This window comes from Bubalus kerabau, chromosome 8, assembly GCF_029407905.1.
Source record: "Bubalus kerabau isolate K-KA32 ecotype Philippines breed swamp buffalo chromosome 8, PCC_UOA_SB_1v2, whole genome shotgun sequence".
NCBI classification, from domain to species: domain Eukaryota; kingdom Metazoa; phylum Chordata; class Mammalia; order Artiodactyla; family Bovidae; genus Bubalus; species Bubalus kerabau.
Window position 1 is genome coordinate 56,478,781 of NC_073631.1, and position 23,734 is coordinate 56,502,514.

At 35.5% G+C, this 23,734-nt stretch overlaps 1 protein-coding gene and 1 long non-coding RNA gene across 22 annotated transcripts in view; one reads left to right on the top strand and one right to left on the bottom strand.

The window, feature by feature from the left end:
• The window catches only part of LOC129659174 (uncharacterized), a 480,433-nt gene that overhangs the window by 173,309 nt on the left and 283,390 nt on the right, over positions 1-23,734 (top strand). The gene's annotated exons all lie outside the window — the stretch shown is intronic.
• LOC129659180 (uncharacterized) lies at positions 7,019-18,066 on the bottom strand. Its single transcript, XR_008717848.1, has 3 exons — positions 16,792-18,066; positions 16,342-16,430; positions 7,019-7,760 (listed from the first exon to the last, which is right to left on the bottom strand). It is a non-coding gene; the product is annotated as an uncharacterized LOC129659180 (long non-coding RNA).

The window sequence follows — 23,734 nt, forward strand, 5'->3', positions numbered from 1 at the left end:
ATCTTGATGAGATTGACTGTATACACACTCACATATACATATGTTAAATGGTTTTCACTTACTTTAAACTGTTTTATAATATGTTATGATTCTATCCTAGTATTTATTTTCATTTTTCATTTTTCATGAACTTGTAAAAAAACATGTTTTTAAAGAACTCAGATTTTGCAATGCATGAAATGCCTTACTTCATTTCATGCATTCATTATCAACTGAACAAGAATACGAAGACAAATAGGTGAATTAGGATAGATACTCTAAAGTTCCCAACTCCTCTTCCCTTCTTTTGGCATTGGCCAATTAAATAATTTCATAAAAGTTTTACAATAACATGTTTCTCTTGGATTAAAATGATTAGTCCTCTAGCACTACAAAAATTAGAAACTTTTGTTCATAAAAGCAAAATGTAGAGAATACAAGGAAAACAATGCTCAGAGTGAAGGTGCTGATGAATAACATTTTTAAAATAGGAAAGGGAGGGAGTTCCCAGCATCATTTAACTGAAGTAAAATTAAAATATTTGAAGTCTTTGAACAATGACAGTTTTAAAGTTAAAAATTAGTTAGACTGGATTTAGTTAGACTGGATCCAGTTTAGTTAGACTAGATTTCTAACTAAATTTCAGAAAGAGCCAGTACAAATAGCAAGTAGGTGCCTGGGAGAGAAGTGTCCTTGAAAGCGGCCCTTGGATCACATGGACTTGATTACGATCCAAACTTGTCAAAACTTGTGAGACCACATGGAGACTTATAAAATGTTTTTCACAATGCCTGGAACATATTAGACAAACAGTAAACCTTGTCCAATCCCTCCTTTATCCTCTATACTTCCTGCCATGGTGTGTGTGTGCGCATGGGTTGTGGGGGGACGGACAGTCCTCAGTACTACAGTATATGGAAAACCTTCCTTTGGTTTCTTGCTTTTGTTTTGCTCTAAAAATCCAATTTCTATATTAATATGGGACAGTCTCCACTAGTGATAAAACTCTCCTTCAAAGAATAAGCAGGCTTTCTGAGAGAGCTGACACTGTAAAATGCAGATCAACAATCACAGGAAAAAAAACCACCTCAGAAATCATACAAATGGTAAGGAAATGTTGTAAATAGAAAGATATGACTTCATTAGACAGTACTGGAAGTATTCATTTTTCAGAAATTTAGCTCTCCATAATTCTTTTATTTCTTTCACAAATTGGATAATTAATGTGAGTTAGTCAAAATCCTCTATGGTTACAATCTCTGTGATTCTTTAATATTATAACTCTATGGGCTCATTTCTCATTTTCCTCCATACCTCATTTAAGGCTTGAAGTCAGTGGGAATTACCCCAGGCAAGATGAATTAAAGACTATCTGCCTAATCACTTAAGGCAGACTGTCAATTTTTAGAAATTATTAAGTACATCTACACAGTCATATGAAAATGTGGGTTTTCATAAAAACCCACATTTTTATATTTCTAATATAGATGGGAAAATTCTCTTTTTTAAAACTTAAAGCCACAAAGGATCGTAGAATTTTGAAATAAGAGTCTTAAGGAATATTTATTTCTCACTTATTCAAAAAATAGTCTATTGAGAATTTTAGGGGCCAAAAATATAACCCATTTGTCAAGTTATTTAATCTTTCTGGGTCTCAGTTTCTTGGTTGGTTGGGTAAGAAAGGTGAACAAGATGAAACCTGTGTACCTCTAAGCTGCAACATCGCACAGTGCTGGGCTGGCAACTTGTCAAAATTTACCTAGCTAATTAGTGGCACAATCAAGACTACACTCCAGAAGCTCGAATTTCCTAGTTAACTCCTTTCATGTCCTTTGCACTGTAACATATTAAGTTCTTAGATTTTTTTAAAAAGATACTTTTTAAATCCTGAAAATGCTTCCCTATGTCTATAAAAGGTCACTTCTGGCCCTGCAATGTGTCTTGGATAGTTACATATGAATTCTATTAGTTAAGTAGGAAAGTACTATGTATTATATCTAAAAATTCAAAATCTAAACTAATACCAGGTTCTTCTATGTATGACCTGCATTTCCTTTCCGTATTTTGTTTTTTTTTTACAAATGACATATCATTTTGATATCACTTATATATTTCAACCCTTAGAATACAAGCCTAGTTGGGTCTAAGGTTCTCAACTGTCTCAGGGTGATTCAGGACCCAGATCAGGTGGCACTCTGTGCCAACACATCAAACTCATGTCCATATTTATATAAAGATGACAGCTTGTTAATGAACATGGAAAGCTACCTTGAAAGAGAAAACTCTCCTTAGTGTACACTGAGCCATGTGCCATCCAACTTGCCTTGGGGGTGGTGGGTCCCCTTTTTGTCTGATTGTGTGGAGAAGATCATCAAGTCTTCTAGCACCATCCTGCCAGGGAAGGGTTATCCCCTTCTCTGCCACATAAGATGCCTGAATGAGCTATTATATTGATGTCAACAACAGAGTCAACCATATATGAAGAATCAGTAACCAAACTCATCACACATTAAGGACAAGTCCTCTTGCCAGCATCATCGTATCCCCCATAGTGACTCTCAGACCCAATATAGACTTACACATGAGGCAGTAGAGTACCGAGTTTGACCTCTGGAGGTAGACCATTGTTGTTCAGTCACCAAGTCATGTCTTGCTTTTTGAGACCCCATGGACTGCAGCACACCAGCCTCCTCTGTCCCACTTTCTCCTGGAGTTTGCTCAAATTTATGTCCATTGAGTCAGTGATGCTATCAAATCATCTCATCCTGCTTGGCTTAAATCTTGAATCTCTCACTAGTTGAGTGTCCTTGGAAGCAGCTTTGATCATGTTTTTTCTTTTTCCAACTTTATTGAGATAAAATTGTGTATCTTTAATGAGTAAAGTGTGTTGATATGATTACTGCCTTAGTGTTAGCTAGCACCTCCATCGTGTCTCATAATTATCATTTCTTTTTTTGTAGTCAGAACATATAAGATTTACTTTAACAACTCCCATAATCTTTCAGGACATTCATTTCTGTATATGTAAAATCGCAACATTAGAATCCACCCCATAGGGTTGTAGAAATTAAAGGATTTTGTTTTTGTTCTAAACAGGCCATGTTAGCTTTTATTATTAAGGTTTTCTCTACTGAATATTTTTCCATTTTAGTTGTGTGTGCATGCTCAGTCATGTCTGATTCTTTGCAATCCCATGGACTGTAGCCTGCCAAGTTACCATGTCCATGGGATTTTCCAGGCAAGAATACTGGCGTGGGTTGCCATTTCCTCCTCCAGGGGATCTTCCCAACCCAGGGATCAAACCCACATTCCCTGTGTTGGCAGGCAGACTTTTACCACTGAGCCACCTGGGAAACCCCAACCAAAACTAAAAACCATGCTGTCATTCTGAAGCCATCTCGCAGCTTAAACTTAACCTGGTTTTACAGTTTCACCTCAAAAGTATCTTATTAATGAATCACTGTCTAGCTGTCTTACATAGTTCTTAATGTTTTACACACTAGTGGAGTTTATTATTATATACTCTTGAATTTCTCATTTCTTTCTTCTCTTTCCTTTTTTTTTTTTGTTTCCCATTGAGAGATTTTCTTACTTTGTATTGTTTACAGTATTCAGTATTAATAACATGTATTATAAATTAACACATAGTCAATATTGATGAAATAGAGTTCTATTTCTTTATTTATTCAATACTACATTATTAGTATCTACTGCATGTTAAGTATCAGGTAGAATAATTATAATATAATAACAAATCCCATGAACAGAGGAGCCTGGTGGGCTACAGTCCAGGGAGTCACAAAAGAGTTGGATACAAATTAGCGACTAAACAACTATGACAAATCTATAACGAAATCATGTGTGAAGAATAATATTGGCACAAAGTAAGCAGTAACAACTGCTTAGGAGAGACTCTACCTCCCATTCCCCTCAAAATGGTATTGCAAAGTATATTCTTCAATGGAGTTTTGAAGGATGATTAGGAGTTTACCAGGTTCACATAGAGTTGTAGGATAAACAAAGAAAAAATAAAATACACTTATTGACTCAGAACCATGAAATAATATTAACAGAGCTTAGAGTAATCACCAGGTAATGGAAGAAATGATACTGGATAAGTAATGATAATAATACTTAGCGTTAATTGAGTGCTTTCTAAGTTTCCAAGCATTCTATGTGCGTTATTTCTGTTCCACACAATGGGGTCATTAAGAGTTTATCATTTTAATACAACTTTACAGATGAAGGCAGTGAAACTCAATGGAGTAATAGGGCTGACAAGAAGCAGAGGTAGAGTTTCAATTTCACTCAATCTCCATGTCTGCACTAATTCTGTGATGAGCCCTCCAGTATGTCGTGGGCACCTTATGAACCATGCAAGCTTGAGAATTTAACCTTGTAAAGGCAGTGGCCAACTATTGAAGTTTTAACTTGGGGAATAATATGACTAGATTACTGTTGGAGGATATTCTGTACACTTACCAACTTTACCTTCCTGATAGGTTAAACTATTATTTCCAAGTACGTCTTAGTGCTTCCTTAATTACATAAACTTAATGATTCCTGATTCAGCATCATAAAACTCATTATTTCATTGGCAGGGTTTTATTGCCTCCTCTGGACTGCCACTGTGCTAGTAGTTCACAAAGGAGATTTAAGAATAGCCACACGCCAACGGAAGAACCAATGGTGAAGGCACTGGAGAAGCATGAAGTCTCAGGGAGGGGGGGAGGGAGAGAAAATCTGAATGAGAAGAATAAATGGGGCAAGGCTCTAGAAAAATCTCAGCATGCTAATAACAATTATTATGAGAAAGCAGGAAATTGTCCTGTGCTTCAGATAGGCAAATCAGCTTTGCATTCTAGATTTTGATTCAAATGATCAAATGTTTATTTAGTATTTTCAGTATGCTAGTTACTTAACTAGGATCTAGGATTTAAAAAAAAAAGTACTGTTAATAAGATATTGCTATTGTTTTCCAGTAGCTTCCAGTCTTCTACAAGAAAATCCCAGAAATAATGAGGGAGACATGTATTCTAAAGTTTATTTTGCTACCCACTTTGTATCAGCCTAGGAGCAACTTAATTAAATATTATTATTCCTTTATTTTCATACATGTATCAGGAGTTGTAATCTATATTATAAAGACACATGAATATGTTGTCTTTATACAGACTTTATTGCAAAAACATTGATCAGTATTCTCCAAAAATGCTATATAAGACCTCAAGCTGCAAAAGTTTTTTTTTTTTCCCCCCAAATTCCTATTCTAACTACGGTAAAATCTCAGAATATTCTTGTATCAAAAATCTTTAATAGATTGATACTGAATAGTGGAGAATAGATTGTCTGTGGATATATATATATATATATATATATCTGACTAGAATAGACAAATCACATTCTGCCTACATTTGAAGCTTAAGGATACAGAACAGCCTGTTCATTTCCAGACTAACTTTTTTTTTTTTTTTTTTTTCAGACTAACTTTTGAATATATGGTTTAGACATGTATGTTTGTGTTTATGTGTCTTACTCATTCAATTAAGTTATTCATTCAATTAAGAAATGAGGTGCCTTATACTTCCAGATACTACATATCAAAAGTAAAGCTTAATTAACAAATAAGTAAACTGGAAAAACATCAGATGAAAAATCTTAGTGACTACATAGAAAAATTATTAGAGCAATAGTTTTTTAAAGAATCATTTGCTTAGTCACTGAATAGTATCTTCTAATATAACTTGAGTGTTTACTTGATATTTTTAGAAAGCTATCATCAGGAAAGTACCTAGCATTTTATCACCACATATGAAAGAATTTGTAAGACCGATTTAAAAATTTTTACATCTTTAACCATGGAATATACTTTGAGTTTTGAAGTATTTTAATTGTTGCAATATATATTAGACTGTGTATTTCATTTGTTAACCTGAAAAGATCAACTTCCCTAAACCTCTCATGCCTTCATCCTATTTAGCTCCTGGCTAAAATGCAGAAAATAAGTGCTGTGTTTTCAATCTCCTAAATGTTTGTCTTAGACTCAGGTCAGGTAGTAAATAACATGATATTTGTGAACACACAGTAATAATTTATCTCTCTGATTATAACTAGACTCTCTCTTACTTTTCTTTTTTGGGTCACAGTTATATCTTAAATAATCCAGCAGAGGGTGCTTCCTTTTTAGGGTTGGATTAGAAACGAATGTAATCAGCAAAAAGTTAAAATCTTTTCATATTTTATTTCCAGTGGTCAATTAAGTCCTGTTCCCTTGCAGTTTTATGCTTTCTCAGATGTGTCCCAACAGTAAGCATCTTCCATGAAGTACCACACGTTTTAACCAACAAATACCTAATAACATGCATCTGGATCTATATGTGCAGGCTTGTCATGCTTGCTGCCTTGTTTTTCTTCTTAATGGACGTTACGATCCTAATCAAAAGTTTCGGAAATATTCAAATAGGGAAGTCTTTTTTTTTTTTTTTTTTTGACATTGCATTTTCCCTTCTGTGGAGTATCGCTGGCATCCACAAAAAATCTTTTATTTGTAAAGAAAAAAAAATGTGGCTTTCCAAAATATTCCACAACAAAAGCATGGTTTTATAACATCCTAACATCACTGCCCATTCTAAGAGTAGATGAAAATGTAACCTCTTCCGAAGAGCACAATAGCCTGTCTTCAAGTAATATTCTACTTCCTAGGTGCATGGCCCTTTATTTCCTTGTTACATAGGAGCAGTTCCTGAAATTGTCATCTCAGGAGGCTCCTAATATATATATATATATATATTTATATACACACACACACACACACACACCTCTTTCAACATGTCACCTAGCTCAGAAATATCTGGCCTTTCAGGATGGATCTGCTAACGTATGTGAGGCTCTTATTAACAAAATGGCTTTAATCACCCTTCTCAATGAAGATAACTACAGTGACTACAAAGGAGAAAGCTGGGATAATCTCAGCTATCAAACTAGTTTCAAGGAATTTTCCCCTCCCACAATTTTGTATATGACAGTGCAGTCAATTTAAATAAATGGGAGGGTTTTTTTTTCCCCTGAATATTTTCTAATTAAACAGATTTTTGCTTTTGAATCTTTTCTCCCATCCCTGATACTTCCCACTAGAAGTTGGACACCCATTTAGAAAACAGGCCTTTCTGGAATCCAACTTAGTAGGAAATCAATAAGTGCTGAAGTAGCCCTTATTTCAAAATACAAGGGCTAAGAGAATGAGTTGGTTTTGGTGAATAAATGTTTTATATCTGTGTACCAAAAAATTAAGTACAGCTCTAACTTTAAATCCCATTAAAAAGGTTGTAATTAACTACAGGACCTCACTGATTGTTCAGGTAACAGATGATCATGCCACAATGAAGAATTTCCCCTTTTTATTTACAAACAAAAGAGGATTTTATGTGGGCAGAAATTAGAACGTTACTGAAATGCTGGTTTCCTAAGTTTCAATTCTTTCACGTTAATACAGATCCCTGTTTATGTAAAATCAACATCTTTACAATTTTTGTATGGTTTGGATACATAATACATAATATTTTGTACTCTCTGTTCAAGTAGGTTGGTTTCTTCCAAAAGAATTATGTACCTACAACATAATGAGTTAATTAACTAGAAAACAAAAGGTTTTGCTTCTGTTTCAGAAAAAACTGGCTTCTAAAACACAGGCAACACATGCTTTCTTTGGGGGACCATCTGCTTTGTCCTCCATGGTGATTTTGTTGTCAGAAATCTCATATCTTCTTGTGTATCAAAAAGACCTGAGAAAACATGAAAAGGACAATTGAGGTGAAATACCCCATATGTTGTTATATTGCTTTGGTAAATATTTTAGTAGATTTGCCAATGTGGTAAACTTCAATAAATCAGAATGTTTCTCCAGATGAAAAATCACGATTATTTTGATTGACAGATGTGTTAGGGAAGAACTGCAAATAATTTGGTAGTCAGATACCTTAAAAATTATATTCAAATGTTCCCAAATATATTTGATTATAATGCATTTGAAAAATCCTTAACCAGAACAAAAAAACAGAATTTCAAGTGTATTGCCCACACAGTGGTTCACAGAGTCACATTAAAACAAAGTCCACTATCTAAATTTATCTTTTCACTGCACAGTCTCTCTCCATTTGAAGCCCTTTGTTATGTAAGACCACAGGAAGCAAGAGGAATGAAATAAATTGTAAAGAACCCAAGAAAAATTTCCAAAGATTATAAGTTGACAGTTTGAAGGATGGATTTATCTTTGGAGTGTTCCATTAGCCCTTTGCATGTTGACTAACATACAGTAATTTTGGTATTGGTCGCTGTAATAGACTGAATAATAGTCCCCATATAGGTCCATGACCTTATTCCTGACATCTGTGAATGTCTCCTTCTATGGCAAAAGAGATTTTACAAATGTGCTTAAATTAAGGATCTTCAGATGGGGAGATTATCCTAGTGAGCCCACTTGTAATCACAGGTGTTCTTTCAAGAGGCACACTGGAAGAGTCAGAACCAGTTAGAAGAAAATGCAGTGACAGAAGCAGAGGGACAGAGATTTGAAGATATTATGCTGCTGGCTTTGAAAATGCAACCAGGAGGCCATGATTCAAAGAATGTAGGTGTCCTCTGGAATTCAGAAAGGCCATGGAAATGGGTCCAATCCTAGAGCCTCTAAAAGGAGAATTGGCCTGCCAGTTCATTTTAGGTTTCTGACCTCCTCCAGAAAACAGTAAGAGAATAAATTTGTGTTAAGTCACTAAATTCATGATAATTGTTACTTACAGCAGCAGTAAAAAAAAAAAAAAAAAAAAAGTGAATGCAATGCCTTTAGTTAACTAAAATATTTCATATAAAAATTAAGGTATATTAAATTTTTTTTTCCTTTTTAAAAACTAGAAAATCTGGCAAGAATGAAGTGTCACATCTTTCTTGTAGCAGGGGCTGGTTGTTCTGTTTAGATGGCATGTGTTCTCCAGTTTACCAAGGGCTCCATTAAGCTCTTTTTTTTTTCTCGTAAACTTGGAAGCCATTAGACATTTGCATTTGTGACCTCTGAAAGGATATTAAATTTTGCATTTTACATAATATTATTTTCACACTTCATTTTTAAGAATCGTATCTACTTACTGTTATTATTTTTAAAATGTTATTTATTAGTCTATTACTTGTACTGGATCTTTATTGCTGGGCAGGCTTTTTTCTAGTTGCGGCGAGTGAGGGCTCCTCTCTGGTTGTGGTGTGTGGGCTTCTCATCATGGTGACTCTCTTGTTGCAGAGCATGGGCTCTTGGGTGCGCGGGCTCCAGTAGTTATGGCAGACGAGGGCTCAGCAGTTGCAGCTCCTGGGCTCTAGAGCACAGGCTCAGGAGTTGTGGCCCACTGGCTTAGTTGCTTTGCGGCATGTGGGATCTTTCCAGACCAGGGATCAAACCCATGTCTCCTACACTGCGGGCAGATTCTTTACCACTGAACCACCAGGGAAGCCCTTTACTATAGTTTTTAATAACATTCATGTAAAACTACTGATTCTGAGAAATTTCATTCGCATGTGCTTTGTCACCTCCCACCATCCACCTATTTCAGTCTGTCTTTTAAACTTTCAACCTGTAGATTGGCCACTCTTGGTGGACCTCAGTGACGTCATTTGCAGTGTATGCTGTGTATGGGATGCACTGGATTCTGGAGTACTAACATGCAGCCTCTGCTGTTCTTTTCCACTGCCAGCCATCTCTTCTGCTCCTCTTGGGCATATTGGGCATTCCTGAGTATTAACCAATAGTTTCATATTCTGGATACTAAACAGTTCAGTCCAGCCCAGCATTAAACTTTGCCCCTTCCCCTGAACTTTGCTCTGCTTTAGGCTACTGCAGAGAAGTAGTATGTATGTGTGTATGAGAAAGAGAGGTACAGACAGGCAGACAGACCAGCAGTGCTCCCTCAGGAACTTCTCAGGGAAAATCCATCTCCTAGCCTTTCCCATCTTCTACAGCTGCATTATTTGCATTCTTTGGCTCCTTTTCCCATCTTCAAAGCCAGCAGCACAGCATTTTGCTTCCATCCTCACATTGCTTTCTGTAGTTTTACCTCCGTCTGTCTCTCCCATAAGGACACTTGTGATTACATCATTGGCCAGCCTGGATAATCCAGGTTGTGTGTATGTGTGCTAAATCGCTTCAGTCACATCTGACTCTGTGTGACACTATGAGCCCGTCAGGCTCTCCTGTTCATGGAATTCTCCAGGCAAGAATACTGAAGTGGATTTCCATTTCCTCCTCCAGGGGATCTTTCCAACCTAGGGACTGAGCCCACATCTCTTAAGTATCCTGCATTGGCAGGTGGTTTCTTTACCACGAGTGCAACCTGATAATCTAGGTTACTCCTCCCTGTCTCAAGATCTTTAACTTGATCACATCTGCAAAATCCCTTCTTTGCCATGTACAGTAATATTCACAGGTGCCAGAAATTAGAACATGGACATCTTTGGGGGCCGTTATTCAGCAAACTACATAAGACTAACAAATTCAAGCCAAAAAGGAATTTTATACTAATTGACCTCCCAATTGTTAAATTTCATGGTTTTCCTCCTACTAACATTGTCTGCTGCATTTAAGATTGAGGGCTTCCATTTCAAAAATTTCCTCCCACTGATTTGGATGCTCTTTATCCATGATGGTTCTTCTTTACTAACTTTTCTTCTGCTAGATTTTATCATCTTTTACCATAGTTTTTTGACTTTGCATTCATCCCACCCTTATTTATCTATTCTTACAGTGCCCACTATCATAAATCCTGATGATTTCCAGATCTACATCACAAGCTCTAATCTCTTTTTCGTCAGTATTTGCAATCATATTTGGGACATGTTTTCCTTTAACTCACTATTTCTGAAAGTGAACCAGTTCTCTTGTTTTCATAACCTTTCTGCCATTCCATGTGAGTGCATACTAAGTTGCTTCTGCTGCTGCTAAGTCACTTCAGTCGTGTCCGACTCTGTGCGACCCCATAGACGGCAGCCCACCAGGCTCCCCCGTCCCTGGGATTCTCCAGGCAAGAACACTGGAGTGGGTTGCCATTTCCTTCTCCAATGCATGAAAGTGAAAAATGAAAGTGAAGTCGCTCAGTCGTGTCCGACTCCTAGCGACCCCATGGACTGCAGCCCACCAGGCCCCTCCATCCATGGGATTTTCCAGGCAAGAGTACTGGAGTGGGGTGCCATTGCCTTCTCCTCTAAGTTGCTTCAGTTGTGTCCAATTCTTTGCGACACCATGAACTGTAGTCTGTCAGCCTTCTCTCTCCATGGAATTCTCCAGGCAAGAATTCTGGAGTGAGTAACCTTTCCCTTCTCCAGGGGATCTTCCCAACCTAGGAATCAAACCGAGGTCTCCCTCATTGCAGGTGGATTCTTTACCAACTGAGCCACAAGGGAAGCCCAAGAATACTGGAGTAGAATACTGGGTAGCCTATCCCTTCTCCAGGGGATCTTCCCAACCCAGGAATCGAACTGGGGCCTCCCACATTGCAGGTGGATTCTTTATCAACTGAGCTATCAGGGAAGCAAAGGTTTCTTTCTAACCTTTGGCTGAATAACATTGTGCTTCAATAAAATTCCCCTTATTCTCGACACAACTTAAATGTCACTTCCTCTGAAATTCGTTTTCTATTTTCCCATAACACTTTTTACGTCTCTGTCATAGTCAACAGTACTGTTTTTATACATCTCTCTCTACTAAGTGTGTGTTGTTAGCCAAGTTTCTGGAAGGCACAGATACAGCTTCATTCATTTTGCTGTCCTTTGCGCCAATCTAAGGCTTGCCTCCCAAAAATCAGTGTTTAAGACTATGGAGCAAATACCTGAGTTTTATTATTAGCGTGTATTCTTTTTGTCTCAGTTTCTTCATTTATAAAATCAGGTGGTCTGGAATATAATAGTATGTACCTGAAATAATCTTTTTGAAACATTTCCAGTAGTGTCTGCCACATAGAAAGAGCTATCATGTGTTAAATAAAAATAAATGTTTCCTGAATTACATTTGACTATTAACCTGAGGGAGAAGGCAATGGCACCCCACTCCAATACTGTTGCCCGGAAAATCCCATGGATGGAGAAGCCTGGTAGGCTGCAGTCCATGGGGTCACACAGAGTTGGACACGACTGAAGTGACTTAGCAGCAGCAGCATTATTACATGGGCAAACTAATATTTTTAAAAATTAAGAAAAAGGGCATTCAGTAGCATCCAAAAATGAGATCATTAAAGCATGCATGAGAAAGGATACAATTATTCAGAAAAAGTAAATTAGTGCAAGGTGTTTTTGTCATAAGAAGAATAGAAATATGAGGGCATTTCTCATTTTGTTCCCCTGATGCTGATTCTGAGCACATGGTTACCTCCAAAAAATAAAAAAAATAAGATAAAATACTTCTTTGGTTAAATTAAGTCCATGGGACCACAAAGCAAAAATGAGAAATTATCCTTTTAATTAGCTTCAATAAGTTTCAATTAAATTATTTTATGAGAATTAATAATAGTTGAAGAATTTTCTAGGTCTTCCTTTTAAAAGAAACATTTCAGTCTCTTTAAAAATCAAAACCATTAACATGAAAATTTCTTGACCAGAATAGAGAATTCTCTAGATAACTGCAATTTAAAAAAAATAGAATTAAGAAGTCTAATATTGTCATGATGTTTCTAAATTACTAGGATCATCATATAATTTGCCCAGCAGTAGTTCTTTGAGCAAGCCCCTTTAGAGCCAGAATTTAAGCAGGAAATTGAATCTGCAAAAAGAAGAATCAATGAAGCATTGTGTCTTGCAGTACTTACAGATGGAAGGATAAATGCTTAAGGATAAGGAATCATTGAATTTGTGGAGATGAGAGGGAATAGAGGAGGCACGAGAATGAGAATCAAGAAGGGGTTCTTGTCTAGCTAATTCTGTACTTGATGTGTGGCCCAAGGCTTGTTACCTGAACCTCTTCAGATCTGAGCTTCTTTGTCTGAAGTTGAACTAAATAATTTATAACATTTCTTTTAGCTCTAACCATCTTTGTTTTTATGTACAATGAATAGTATGTATAACTATAGTATTTTAGTGGTATTCTAAGTAGTTCCAAAAATATAACAGATGATATTTTGAAGCTTGCTAATGAATCTCTCTTCTCTTTTCACATAAATGCTTGCCCTTTTGTGTCTGAAGCATTCATTCCCTTAGTGGAATATTAGGATTTGTATGAACATAGTATTTCACTTTTGACATTCAAAATGAGATTTTTCAGCAAGGAACATACCAGCCAGCCATGCTATTATCTTAAGAGGATTTACTAAATTCTATCAGCTACGATTTATCATGATAAAGGCTAAACCTGTAGCCTTTATCTAGTTCTCTCATAAAATAGAAAACAGGCCCCTCCAGACCATAACATCTGACTCTGGGGCTTTCTATTCTACGATACAGTGGAGACGTGATGTTGAGGTTTGAGGTAAAATTCAGTCCTTTAGGCAACAAGGGAGTGTAAAGCTCATGGCGTAGTCATCTGTTCTCTCTCAGCTTCACCAGGAACTGGCCATTCTCATTGCTGATTCAAGCTATGTCAACCGTCAACTGACCATAAATCCCCCTAAGGGTGCCGATTCTTTGACCAGACAGACTGTCCCATGGTGCTTGGCTAGAGGGTCACTTTTACAGCTCTTTGATGCTACTTCTTCTGGCAGTCTCCCTGGCCAGCTAGATTCAGCTTACTCTTAGAACATGCAGGGCTGTTTAGGCCCTTCCTGTACCACAGGAGGTCAAAAGCAGCAGCTAGGGAGTATTTATTCACATTCTTGTTCTCTCACTGCCCAGTCATGCTACTCCCTCTTCCATTTGAAAACCTACCATCTGGCCCATCCACCCACAAGGTAGACCCTCTCCAACTCCCAACAGAAAGTAAAGGAAAAGACCCTTTGCTCTCAATTTACCTCTGCAATCTTCACTTCTCAGATTTCATGTCTGAAAAGGTATCAAGCATCTTACCACTTGCTTCCCTTTCCTCCTGCACTCAAAGTTTAAAGTACCATTGTCCCTCACCTCTACTTTACAAGACAGGATTTTCTTTTCTCTTTATTCTAAGGAGAATTTTACCTCAGTAATATCCTCCTCCTTCCTGATTCTAGTATCATAGATTAACTTTAATAGTGCACATGGGATAGAAGGAAAAACTCTCTTGCTAACAAGAGAATATAGAATTATTCTTAGATTATTATATGCATTACACAAACTAGTAGCCTTAACTTGTTTTCCATAAAATGTTAGTACATGTTTTAAAATATGTTTCATACACAGTTAAAAATAGAGAAATGAAATAAGCACAGTGTATCTTGACTTATAAAACAAATCTCCCAATATATTGTACTTCTGCTTTTAAAAAGTCAGAACATGTGGACTGGCTGTTTGAATATTCCAATTAGACACAGCTTTTTAGATATCAAAAATCCAGAAAGTACTGATTGTTTTCTAAATTTGAAGAGAGTGTGACGAGATCAGTCACAGATCTTCTTGCATGTGTATTCATTAAATCTGTGTATAGCACAGAAATTCTAATAATGAGAGCTATCACTTATTCAGCCCTTACTGTGGACCAAGGCTTCCCTGGTAGCTCAGACAGTAAAAAATCTGCCTACAATACAGAAGACTCAGATTCAATCCCTGGGTCAGGAAGATCCCCTGGAGAAGGAAATGCCTACCCACTCCAGTATTCTTGCCTGGAGAATTCCATGGACAGAGGTGGGCTAAGTCCATGGGGTCGCAAGTAGCTGGACATGACTGAGACCAATACTTTCACTATGGACCAAACAACATGTATCTCTTTATTTCACTGACTAGCTTGGATGACACAAAAAATTTTTCAAAAATAGCTTGAAAGATTAGAGAAACAAGTAGAAACTTATAAGATATGTTAGTAGTGATAAATTCAGCCAATAAGTAAGATACACACCAATGTGGTAAATAATAGTAATGTCCAAAAAATGAAGCATTTATTCAAAAAATATTTGTAATTTGGTAAGAAACTGAGAATTACATAACAGCAATGAATTATAGAAAATAAAATGTTAAGGAGTGGTTCTTCTGAACCTCCTGCCCCATATTTTCTCTATCTGCTAATTCTCTTACCAGTTCTTCTTTTTTTAAGGTTTTATTGAGTACTATTTTTGCCTGCGTTGGGTCTTTGCTGCTGTGTGTGAACTTTCTGTAGTTGTGGCAAGGGAGGCTACTGTCTAGCTGTGGTGTGTCAACCTCTTGTCATTTTGGCTTCTCTTGTGAAGCATCAGCTCTAGGCACATGGGCTTCAGCAGCTGTGGTGCATAAGCTTGACTGCCCCACAGCATGTGGCATCTTCCAAAACCAGGGATCAAACCGATGTCCCCTGCATTGCAAGGTGGATTCTTTACCACTAAACAACTAGAACCCACTCCAGTGTTCTTGCCTGGAGAATCCCAGGGACGGGGAAGCCTGGTGGGCTGCCGTCTATGGGGTCGCACAGAGTTGGACATGACTGAAGTAACTTAGCAGCAAACAACTAGAGAAGCCCTCTTACTGAATCTTCTGAGAGGAAGGAGGGAGCTGCTAATCCGATGGGCTTGAGCATATTGTTAGTGTTGTCCTGGAGAGCCAGGGCCCTCTTGCTGGACCATGAGAACTGTCTCTTAATAGATTGTTCTTATTGTCACTCTTACTTTCTTCTCTAGGTGCTCTGAATTGAACATATGGTTCCCTTTAAAAATCATATGTTGAAGCCCAAATCCCCAGTGTGATGGTATTAGGAGGCGGGGCCTTAGGTTAATTTAACTTATGAGGGTGGAGCCCTTGTGAGTAGAATTAGTGCCTTGTAGGAAAAGACATGAAGACAGGGTCTTGAGAGGACTGTCTGCATAGATAACAAAATCACCATGAACTGAGTGCTAATATTAGAATGTAGAGAGCTAAGAGCTAGAGTTTAAGAAACAAAGTAAGTGTGACTAACCTAACCTCTCAGCCTAAGATCCAGAAAATAAATAACCCGATGAATAAACAAATGAGAAATATAGCTCTACAAAAAAAGTGGAAAATCTTGAAGAAGTTGACAACTCTTTAGCAAAATATAAGTGACTGTGAATATAGGCAGAGCAGAAAATAAGAAAAAGTATCACAGAAGAGATCAAAATGGCGATTAAAATTTTGATGAATAAAAAACTGCAAGACCAGGTGTTTCACAGTTTCTAACTTGTCAAATACAGACAATGTCAGTGTTTTGAGGCAATTCAGATACATTAGAAATAGAAAAAAAATTAAATATGAAAGGTTACTTAGCAGGAGCAGTAGCAAACATCAGCTTACCTGATAAAACTGTTTATTGTAAAATAAAGAACAAGAGCAGAATGCTTGCCATCCACTATTACTCAGAATTTCTTCAGAGAGTCTCCTGTCTATAATATAGGAGAAAAAATAATTGCTATCATTTTGGAAAATTATCTCTTTCTGCTAATAATATTACTAAATATCTAAGAATATCCAAAAGATTCTATTAAAAACTGCTTAAACTTTGAGGAAATGTGCTAAGTGGCTGGATTAAGACAAATCTTTAAATACATTTAAATACTAGAAGCTTTTTTTATATTAGCAAAAAGAAGCTAGAAATAAAAAAGGAAAACATTCAATTTTCAGTAGAAATAATTGTAAAAATATTTGAGCATAAATTTAATATGAGAATGCAGGATCCACAAAACTGAAATTGTAAAATTCTACTAAAGCTCATAAAACAAGGACAGAATAAATGAAAAGACATACCATGTTGTGGGAGTTGGTGATTTCTAATGATGGCTGCAAGAACAAACATCCCATGTTAAAATGTGGCATTAACTGTCCTTCCCAGCCCAAGCATTAGGCTTGTGAGTGAAGAAAATTGTAAGTGACTTTAATCCAGCCATTATCTTCTGCAGTTTCATGAGAGAACCCAAGCCAAAACCTTCTATTCGAGTCACTCCCAAATTCCTAACCCACAGTAATTTAGAAATAATATCTAATAGTTGTTATTTTAAGCTGGTACATTTTATAATGATTTGTTACACAGCAATAGGTGACTAGTGCACATGAATTGAAAGTTTATTATAACAAATATACATTATCCCTCAAATTAATAAGCTAAATGCAATTAAGTAACAAATGTTTAAGTAAACACCCAACAGTGTTTTGTTTTTAATAAGATAAAAATTCCTGTAAAATAGTAAGTTCATGCAAATAACCAAAAAAATTTAAAAATAAGAGATACTTTATAAAGTTATTAAAATAACCTATAAAGATAGTATGAATATAAATCAACAAATATTAATTGAAGTGAATAGACAGCCAAGAGAGATTCAAGTGAGTAAGAATTTTAATACATAATAAACATATAATCTCAATGTGAGGAGAATAATGATTAACTTTAAAATGTTACTTGTATAATTAGATATCCATTTGCAAGAAGATAAAGCTGGGCCAAACTCCTTTTTAAATAAAATAAAGCCTTGTAAATGTAAAAATAAATAAAATCTTAAAAAAATATTTGGATGAATCTTTTCAGTTATACATATACATATATTCATATTTTTCATATTCTTTTTTCATGTAGGTTATCATAGAATATTGAGTAGAGTCCCACAGTAGATCCGTGTTAGTTATCTATCTTATATATAGTAATGTGTGTATGTTAATCCCAAGCTCCTGATTTATACCTTTTTCCCCTTTGGTAACCATGTTTGCTTTTGTTTTGTAAATGTCTATAAGTCTATTTCTGTTTTGCAAATAAGATTATTTGTATCATTTTTAAAAAGATTAAATTGTACATATGAGTGATACCATATATTTTTCTCTCTCTGACTTAGTATGATAATCTCTCAGTCCATCCATGTTGCTACAGATGGCATTATTTCATTCTGGTTTTGTGTCTGAATAATATTCTATTATGTGTGTGTATGTATATATATGTAAATATATATGTGTATAAATATAAATATGCACACACATGTGTGTGTGTATATTTACATATATATATATATATACACACACACATATGTATGTATGTATACCACATCTTTATCCATTCCTCTATTGATAGACATTTAGGTTGCTCCCATGTCTTGGCTATTTTAAAAACTGCTCCATGAACATTAAGGTGCATGTATCTTTTCTAATTATAGTTTTCTCCAAATACATGTGTAGGAGTGGGTTTGCTGGATCATATGGTAGTTCAATTTTTAGTTTTTTAAGGAACCTCTATACTGTTCCCCATAGCAGATGTACACCAACAGTGTAGGAGGGTTCCCTTTTCTCCATACTCTCTCTAGCATTTATTGTTTGTAGACTTTATGACGATGGCCATTTATGACCAGTGTCAGGTGATACCTCATTGTGCTTTAGAGTTGCATTTTCTCTGATAATTAGTGATGTTAAACACCTTTCCATGTGCTGTCTGGCCATCTGTATGGCTTCTTTGGTGAAATATCTATTTAGATCTTCTGCTTACATTTTGATTATGTTGTTTGTTTGCTTTTGACTTAGACCTGAATAAGCTGTTTGTATATTTTGGAGATTAATCCCTTGTCAGTCATTTTGTTTGCAAATATTTTCTTTCTTTCTGTAGATTGTCTTTTCATCTTGTTTGTGGTTTCCTTTGTTGTGCAGAATGTTTTGAGTTTATGTCCAATTTATTTATTTTTGTTTTGTTTTATTATCCTAGGAGATGAGTCCAAAAGATAGTGCTGTGATTTATGTCCGAGTGTTCTGCCTATGTTTTCCTCTAAGAGATTTATAATGTTGGCCTTTCACTTAGGTCTGTGGTGCATTGTGAGTTTATTTTTGTGTATGGTGTTAAAGAATGTTGTCATTTAATTCTTTTATCTGTAGCTATTCAGTGTTCCCAGCACCACTCATTGAAGTGTCTATCTTTTCCCCATTGTATATTCTTGCCTCCTCTATCATAGATTGACTATAAGTGTTTGGGCTTATTTCCAGACTCTCTGTCCTGTTTCATTGATCTATATTTCTGTTTCTGTGCCAGTACCATACTATTTTGATTACCATAGCTTTGTAATCGAAACGGTGATTAAGTAACTTACAACAACAAAAGTTCAGGACCAGATGTCTTCATAGGCAAATTCTGCCAAATATTTAAAGAAGAGTTAACACCTATCCTTCTAAAAATCTTCCCAAATATTGCAGAGGAAGGAACACTCCCAAGTTCATTCTATGAGGTCACCATCACCCTGATAGCAAAACCAAAGATACCACAAAAAAGAAATTATAGGCCAATATCATTGATAATATATCCTAAAATGTAGAATAAGTGCTTGCTAAATTAGGATTTCTCCACATCTCTCTTATGGCTCTCAGGGCAGTAATTGTGTCTGTCTGTGTGTGTGTGTTCATGTGTATATTACAATTCATTCTACATTTTACTGATAAGTAATTTACAAATATGAGCTACCCAGGTGGCACAGTGGTAAAGAATCTGCCTGCCACTGCAGGATATGCAAGAGACAGATTTGATCCCTGGGTAGGGAAGATCCCCTGGAGTAGGAAATGGCAACCTGCTCCAGCATTCTTGCCTGGAAAATTCCATGAACAGAGGAGCCTGGCAGGTTACATACAGTCCATGGAGTCACAAAGAGTTGGACATGACTGAACACACACACAATTTACAAATAACCATAAAATAGGTCATAGTTTTTGGTAAATTCCATATAGCCAATTGATTTTCACACAACTCTTTTTTAAACTTTTGCTGAACAGCTATAATCCATAGCAGCTCATGGTCACAGCTGTCAAATTGATATAGTTCCAACTTGAATGTTAGTTGAAATTCCATTTACATTTATGAATAAGAAAAAATTGAAACAGTGAACAAATATTCATGGTGATGTAGTCATTAAATCAGAACTTCACTCATTCATCAGCGATATAAATGACTACTTTGCTGAACTGGATGATAATTTTCAAATACTAGAAAAATATTCACCATGTAACAGCTACAGATACAACACTTTTTAAATTTAATCTGCATTATTAACATTTTTCCATTACTTTCATAAACCCGTACAATCCACAAAACAATAAACCAAGCCCTGATGTGTAGCATTTACTATATTTCCAGGGTGATTTGCAACCACGGCAATTGCAAGTTACAACTAAAGTCACTAAACAGAGAGTGGAAAGATAGGTGCAACAGCACAGCACTGGAATTATTTTCACCATACAGATACAAGAGATATAAACAGCCTCAAGAACATAGTAGTAGTAAAATAGCAAAATAATTAGAATGTGATCACTTTTGAGTGCTTACTACTTTTGTTTTTAATTTATGAATTTGTAGAATTTAAATTTTAATAATGGATATGTTTAACAACTGGCTTATAAAATTCCTAATAATGTAGCTATCAACTCTTCTGGGCTGAAATAAACAGATTCCAGCATAACACTCTCTGTACATAAACATTTAATCAGGTACAGACCAAAACAGATTTCAATGGAAAACAAAATACACAGGAAGTTTAAGGAAGCAATCTACCTATTACTGAATGCATGTAAACTGGTTAAAACATATCACTTTCTCTTTGAAAATCTGTATTAGTGTATTTGTCCACTAACTTTATTAATTTTTTTTTAATCACGCATAATGGCATCAAAGATTTAAAGTTGTAAGTGTTAGGGAAAGGATTCTAAGTTTTTTACTGCAAAAGAAAAAAACAATTAAGAATCAAAATTTCCCACACCATAACTAGAATGAAAAAGTGAAAGTTGCTCAGTTGTGTCTGACTCTTTGCAACCCTTGGACTCCTTTGTCCATGGAATTCTTCAGGCAAAGATACTGGGGATCTTCCTACCCAGGGAATAAACCCGGGGCTCCCACATTGCAGGCAGCTTCTTTATCTCTGTGCCACCAGAAAAGCCCCCTAAATAGACTACTAATGCTAAGCAGTAGACAATCTTAACTACTAAATTTGAAATGTATAATAGGCAATTTAAGAAAAATCACATTCCTTAGTAAGCCTACTTTCCTTTCCAAACAAAATGCTGAAAGAGAAAAATGCCAAATTAATAACTAGACTACATTACATCTTCAAATTTGGAGGTTTTCTTTGCCCAAAATTTTTAAAATATTATAAAAAATTTAAAACCAGTATATTTTTAAATCCCTACCTTTTACCATTTTTCATTTCTGTAAATAAGAAAATGGATCTCAAAAGTAACTAGACTCATAGATCCATACAAGATTTATAAGCCTCTCCTAGGCATAAATGTAAATTTGGTCATAGGTGTTTCAGTGGTACACAGAACAAATATGTTCACTTTTAAGCTAGATTTTGATAACATGTATACTCAGATAAATACACATAAATTTGGACTAAATCACATAAATGAATGCAGCAGGCACTTCAGGAATTATATGAGAATTAAATTAGCAATGTCTATTGTATTTTAAGTATATGATAAGCTTAATTTATGGTCATTAATTTATCAAGTGAAAATACTCAATTCTTTTCCAAATTGTACTAAAGTTCAAATTTTGTGGTTTTGCCTTAGAGTCATTCTAGTACTAGCTTCAGTATAACATGTTACTGCAGTTTAGAGAATTAAGATGGAAAGTCCAAAGGCAGCTACAACTAAATCTACTTTTTACCTTCATGTTCACATGGAATCTACTTTTCTTATATACTTATATTCACATATTTTCATCATCTTAAAAACTTAAAAATAGATCTAAAAATTATGGAAATTAGAAGCATTAACCTACATTTTGATGTTCTCAGTCTAATTTTTCCTACTGTCTGATTTATGTTTTCTCCAGCTGCTTTTTTAGTTTTTCTCTTCTATTTACTCATCTTACTAGATTTTTAAAAGCTTGACAGCTATTAAAATAGAGAATATCAAGAAGGTTAGTTAGTACCTTTATTAAAATCCAAGTCGCTGAAATACAAAGAAAAAAAATAGAATTGTTTTATTCTTGCTTAATGTACTAAGAAACATCAGCTTTTGGCTGAGGTTTATATTTTAAGTAGTATTTTACATATCTATTCCATTTTTTGTGTGTTTTATGGTATTTTGGACTGCTTGAACTTGTCAGCTGGAAAACGGTTTTCTTCGAAACTATGCAAAGAACTAATTGTTTGGCTCTACTAAATGTGGAGTGATACTGCACAGTTCTTAGAATATTAAATGCCACTATAATTTCTCCTTTAGAAAATTAATTTTTGAGTGCACTTTCAGTTGATCTTATTTGTTCCTAAGATAATTATTAATTTTTGGATGACTCAAATGACCAAACTTGTCTTTTAAAGGTGAAATTTAAATCATCTAAAAGTAAAAATACACAAACGTGTAGGAAACACACACACATGCACACGGTTCTGGTGTTTGAAATCTTAGGATACTTCCTAATTCTTAAGAAGTTTTCACATCTTGAAAAGTATTTTCATATTCTATTTTGTTCTCCACTATTAGAATTTGATACATGAGCCTCTGAAACATTGCTTTCAACTTTTTAAGAACCTTTGGTTCCTACAGACTTGAGTTACCTTATTATACAATTTATTGAAAGCTAATAATTATTAGGACATGTGGTAGGCGGTTATCACAAGTAACATCACCCTACTGGCTCTATGTACAAGCTACAATAGGGCAAATGGTACAATTAGAGGCACATTCTTTGGTGCATAACAATAGAAGCCTAGTGACACTGCAAGATTAAGAAAAGGCTAAAACATCTTTAAAACTACTCATTACCACCAGTCAAAATGTGCATATTTGACCTTTATGGTAATCAGAAGACTCTCTGCTTATGCAGTAGGCAGCTAAATAATCATCACTTTCGACACACAGTTTTCCTTGGAGTGACCTAAGGTTAACATGGTTGATCCTGAAGCTGACACAGACATTGAATCAACTCATCAGCGGTCACAGTGAAAGGCCACCACCTTCATCACCTAGGTTACAGTGACAGGATAAAAAGAGTGTTTCAGATTTTTCTCGGCAAGAGACAGTAGGACTTAAATGTTGACTGCTCTGTACATTTCAAAGGTTACAAAATTACTTGGAAACCTCTCCCTGAGGTGCAGATTCACTCTGTGGTATGATAATCATGCAAGTTGCATCAAAAATAATTGCTTAGTTTATTACCTTGCTGTCTTATTAAAGCCTCCTGCTAAATTCAGAAATCTTTTACTCTTGATGTCTCTTCTTCCCTATAGGTCTACTATTAACCCCACTCATTTTAATTTGAATATATTAACAGTTGCAATGGAGACTCTCAAAGCTAAATGATCTCCAAATAAAATAAAATGTACACAATGACTAGCGCTAAGTGTAACAACTCTAACATCAGAAAAAAACGAAGACCCTTAATCTTATGGAATAAATGAAAATCTGCCTTCATTGTCCCTCCCTTAAAGCTTACACCTCCCTTAAATTTTACACCTGATGATCTGTAGCAGAAATGGTTGTAATTCCTGAATAATGGGCACTTAAATCCAATGAAACTAATTTTTGTGTTGGGAAGCTTAACATTCTCCAGTTTGCATAGCAAAGCATCATATGAAGTAACTACAAGGTAATTATGTCATAGATGTTATTTCCCTGGTGGTTTTGGAGGCAGATAATGTTCCTTGTAGAAACAGAATAATTTAATAGTCCTCAAAATTGCAGGGGGAGAAAAACTTTTTTAAAAGGTAGCCCAAATAAGATTTTTTAAGGCATA